The sequence below is a fragment of the Carlito syrichta genome, unplaced genomic scaffold (genome assembly GCF_000164805.1).
Source record: "Carlito syrichta isolate Samal-C Ts95f unplaced genomic scaffold, Tarsius_syrichta-2.0.1 Scaffold309624, whole genome shotgun sequence".
Taxonomy (NCBI): Eukaryota; Metazoa; Chordata; class Mammalia; order Primates; family Tarsiidae; genus Carlito; species Carlito syrichta.
Genome location: NW_007253720.1, coordinates 915892 through 921282, shown reverse-complemented (window position 1 = coordinate 921282; position 5391 = coordinate 915892).

Sequence of the window (5391 nt, the reverse complement as noted above, 5' to 3'; positions counted from 1 at the left end):
GATCCTTCCGCCTCAGCCTTCCTAGTAGCCGGAATTACAGGCATGCGCCACCACACCCAGCTGATTTTTTGATGTATTGTAGAGATGAGGTCTCACTGCCCAGGCGGGTCTCGAACCCGCGGGCTCAGGCAATTCACTCACCTCAGCCTCCCAAAGGCGCGGGATTACAGGCTGAGCCACCGAGCCCGGCTCCATTTCCTGCTTCTTGACAAGGCTGGCATTTAGAGATACTGTAGGGTTGGGAAGGGCCTTCAGAAGTCTTTTTAACACACCAAGTTATATTTATTAAATATGTGCAACTTTTTATACGTCAGCTATGCCTCAGTAAAGTTATTGGGGAAAATGTTACCCTGACTGTAACCTCAACTGTGTAAGTACGTCACCATTATAAACAGTTTCTGAGGCTTTCCTGGGAACTAATGTCACCAAATTGTGTTGTAAATGGGTCGGTGTCAGTAGAAGGCTGTGCCCAGCTCTATATGTTCACGTGCAGCTTTCAGAGAGTAGGGCTGTGAGACTGCTTGTAGGTAGCAACTCTTTCCACTCCAGGTTGCAGGAGTTCTAGGGTTTTTCACAGTGTATTGTATCAGTTTATTTAACACCCCTCTTTTTCTCAGAGTTGGGGGAGGGCACAGAGCAACAAATTCTAAAATCTTCCAAAGTAGATCAGATAGAATGTTGTCTCCAGAATCAAAATCATGTTTTCCTTGTAATTCCAGGAAGCGGGGGGGGGCAGCTGGATCTTAAATGGTCCCAAATTAGAAACAGCCTCCCTCGTCACCAAAGCTGCACAGCCCAAAAAGTCTTTCTCTCATGGACTTACAGACTGGAGCCTTGCCAAAAATGTGAGCCAGAAGCTGGCCCATTGTTCCTTTAAATATCCTGTGTCGCAGGCCATCTAGGAATGTCTAAGTATGGGAATTTTCCTTTTGAGGTCTGGGATGTGGATATAAATAACCTGCTTGTTGGTTGCTGTCTCCGTCCTGCCTCATGGCTTCAGTGGCATGAGTAGGCCAGCCTTGTAAATGACGGCCACCAGCCTGTGAGTGGCGAGGCCAGCAGCCGATGCATTGGGCGCATTTCTCCTGTCCTTCAGCAATAGCTCCCTCATGCCAGGCGAGCAGCGGGTAGCTATTTGCAAGGCTGCCCCACGTTGCTCTTGTAAAGGCATTCTGGGAAGATGAGAGTTTAGGTTGTCGCTTCCAGCCCTCCTCCCTCCGTGTTAAAGTTTGAAGATGCCGTGTTTCTGGTAAGTTAACCAGGAAGAAAGCTTCATTCCTGTCCTCCTCACCACCTTGTCTCCAAAAAGGGTCTGCTGAGGTGGCTCCTGTCATAGATGGCCTGGCAGAGGCTGTTGGTAGCTGTCCTCTCCTTGAGCTCTGACTTTCCACAACTTTCTCTGACCTCAGGGTTAGAATAAATTAAACCTGTGGGCAGCGCCTGGCCCGAGACCAAAGGAACTCTTCACCCAGCAGGCAGGGCTCAGGAGGCAGAGTATGTGTGGTGGGGACTGTGTGCCGCTCCCTCACAACCACCCATCCATCTGGACACCTTCTGGCCTGTCCAACCTCATCTCCACCGGGCTGCTCTTTCATGCCCACCGAGAAACCCGTCATAGCAGTGCACCTAAGACAGTCCAGTCCTCACCAGGTAGCATTTGTTTCTGTGAGAACCATAGCTCAGCATCGAGTTTTTTTGTTTGTTTTTTGTTTTTGAGAAAGCAGGACTTATTGAGGTAACAGAAAAGCTCCCACAGTGGGAGGGTACCCAAGGTGGTTGCCCAGCATAGTTTAAGCAGCAAAAGGCCTGGGTCCAAACTTCGGCTAGGCTGCCCACAAAATCTCTCTGAACCTCCAATTCCCCATCTTAAAAATGGGGAGCGATGACCTATCTCACATGGTCTCTTGTCAAGGATCAAGGAGAGTTTGTACAGCGTTTACCACGAGGTAAGAACTCAATAATGAAAGAAGACAGAGAGCAGAGAGGGGAGGAGAGGGAAAGATAGAGGGAGACAGAAATACAGGAACAGGACAGACGGGGAGAGAACCACAGAGACCATGGATCGAGAGGAACATGGGAAGGCAGAGGCTGGGAGACTTGGGAGGCTCCTGTGAGGGAAAAGAGGGACAGTGGCATCCTCCCCGGCATAGGGTTTTCATCTCATCCACTGGGTCTCACACCGGGATCAGGGCCGCATGTTCAACCAGAACCCCCACAGCCTGCTGATGTAGGGTGATGCAAGTTCCTCGGCCCTAGAAGGAAAGATGACAACTTACAGCAAGCAGAATTGTAAATAGAGTGAGGGCAGCACCTCTCCCTGGCCTTTCTTGTGATTGCCTGCTTAGCCAGTCCACCAACATTGACTGAGGCCTTAGGACCCGCAGGCCCAGGCCTGAGCTCTGTGACTGAGCAACCAGAGAGGCCATTGTGGATGGTGCTTACATTCTAGAGCAAAGGAAGCCAACAGGAATTACAGACGCAAAAAATACATATTCAGGGTAATTTTAGAGTAGAAAGTGCTGCAGGGAAATTAAACCAGGCAACAAGGTAGAGAATGCCACAGGTGGTGGTTAGGGAAGGCCTCGCTGAGGAGGTGATGTTTGAGAAGAAACTCAGCAAGAAATGTGAGATCTGAGCCTCCGGATAAAGACATGGTCTTTCCTGGCAGCCCCCACCCCATTCCCCGCACATGGGCACGTTCACACCATGCTGTGGACAGAGGGCACAGAGATACCTGCAAGAACTGCCCACATGAAATTAGACTGGGATGACCGGGGCCAGTTCAACGCTTTCCAGAACTGAAGATGTCCCTCAGATGGCAGAGGCTTTAGAGGGGAGGGACTGCCAGCCCTCAGGAAGCCTCTGCGGGGAGGGCCTGTGGCCAAATGGCTGACCCATTCTCCCTGCCCCACCGTTCCCAACGACAGCGCCTGGGCTCCTGGAATCACTGGCTTCCTCTCACAGTGGGGGAAGCTTCACACTTCCAACCCTGCAGGCCCCCAGCCCGCCTCCCCTCCAGGAGCCACCAGGGCGGTGGTCTCCAAACACACACACACATGTGTTGGGCTGAGGGGATCAGGGGAGCCAGGGGAAGGGTTTAAGACAGGAAGCCTCCCCTTGACCCAGGAGCGCAGCTGAGTGGAAACAGCTCTCTTCAGGTCAAAGCTGCCAAAACAAAGTGAAAGGTGTAAAAACAAAGTCAGAAGGTCACTCGGCGGGGATGGGCCTCTCTCAGGATCCTGGGGGGGTGGCGTGAGGGGCGTGTGAAGAGGACTGGACTGAAGAGCCCTTTGCTGTCATTTTAACTGCAGGTGCCCCTCAGCGGTGGTGAGCGTGGGGTGGGGAGCTGAGGGTGTGAGGGGGTGAGTGCTGAGTGTGGAGAGGGTGGGTGCTGAGAGTGTTGTGCACTTTAGTCTGCATCTGAACGAGAGAAGTTGATGGCCCCTTCCTCGAGAGACAGTTGTGAGGATTCAATGAAACAGGTAAGTCCTGGCCTTCGAAGAGGGCTGGACTGGCTGCTGAACAGTCGTCTCCCACCACATAGGGTATGCCGCCTCACACCTGGCACAAAGGCAGAAGTTTCTCCCCTGCTGAGATGGCTCTGTCTTGAAGTCTTTGTGAGAAGGTCGCACAGCCGTGGGCCTCTTGCTTTGGAACCCCAGGTGGGGTAAGGGGTATAGCTGGTCTCTTGGACTGGCAAGCTTTTGGCCAGATACTGGCGTGGCTCACTCCCTCCCTTTATCCAGGTCTTTGTTGAACTGACACCACTTCAGAAAGGTCATATCTGGCCTCCCTGTCCAAAATAGCCACCCTTGAACCATCCCCCACCCATCAGCCTATTTGATCTTTCAACACTACCTGCTCTTCTATTACATAGGCGTGTTGTGTTTACTTGTTTATTGTGTGTCTTGTCCACAAGGCAACATGTGTGGGGAGGAGTCCGTCTTGTTTGCCACTCTATTCCCGGTGCCTGGCTCATGGTAGGCGCTTCATCAAAGTGTGTTGAATGAATGAATGAGTAAATGAATGTACTGAGCACTCATGCATCATAGCACTGTGTCGGGCACTTTGCGTATGACGTGTGCGTGTGTTCAGGCCTCACTACTGAGCACGACTCCCGTTTTGGAGACAAGGAAACCAGGTTCCACAGTGGAGAGAACCCTCCACATGTTGCCGCTTCTGCCTGGAATCCCCTATCCCCCACCGCTCTTCTTTGGCCCCCTTGACCTTCACAGTCAACTCAGACGTTTTTTCCCCCTTGCGGCCTCTCCTGCCCCAGGCTGGTCAGGTGGTCCTGCCACCAGTGTAGGCTGCCTGGCTTCTCATCCCTCCTCCAAGAGCCAGGTGGCCTTGGGGAGGAGTGGCATTTCAATGCACAGTAGTCTCTGCATCTAAAAAGATGGAGAAAATAATAATCCCTACTTCACGAGATGGTTGTAAAGATTAAATGAAGTGTCATGACCTTTGAAGAGTGTCTGGCAGGTGGCAAGTCTTAGTGTCATGATTTGCCTGTCATTTCTCTTACCATGCTGTGTGGTAACTGCTGGTTGTCGGTCCATCTCCTTTGTTATGGTGCGGATGTTTGTGTCCCCTCCAAAACTCAAGTTGAAGCTTAATCCCCAGTGCAACTGCGTGAAGAGTAGGCCCGGAAGTGATTAATAATGAAGACAGAGTCTTTATGAATGGGGTTAGTGACCTTATAAAATGAGGGAAGTAGCTAGGTTCATTTTACCCTTCTGTTCTTTCCACCATATGAGGACACAGCGCTGTTCATCTTCTCCAGAGGACACATTACTAAAAGTGTCATCTTGGAAGCAGACCAAGCCCTCTCAAGACACTGGACCAGCCAGCACCTTGTTCTGGGATTTCCCAGCCTCCAGAACTGTGAGAAATAAGTTCTTGATGTTTATAAATTACCCAGTCGAGTCTCTGGTATTCTGTTATAGCAGCACAAATGAACTAAGATATCCTCCTACTAGTTTGGTGTTGCTGGAAGGCAAGACCATGCTAACGCTGAGCACAAGACCATGCTAACACTGAGCACAAGATCATGCTACCACTTAGCATGGCACACAGTAGGTTAATAGTCACGGTTTGCTAAGTCAACAATAGCAACAGTAAAAGCTTCCATTTATTGTGTTCCATTTATGCCACACCAGGTGCCAAACACTTGAAATGGATCAGCTCATCTCAGCTAGTCTCACCACAGACCAACGAGGTGCCTTTATTTTGCCATTTTACAGATGAGGAAACTGAGACTTTTTTTTTTTTTTTTTGAGTTGCAGTCTCACTCCATTGTCCAGGCTAGAGTGCAGTGGCACACTCACTGCCACCCCAGCATTGACCTGCTGGGCTCCAACAATCTTTCCGCCTCAGCCTTCCAAGTCGCCG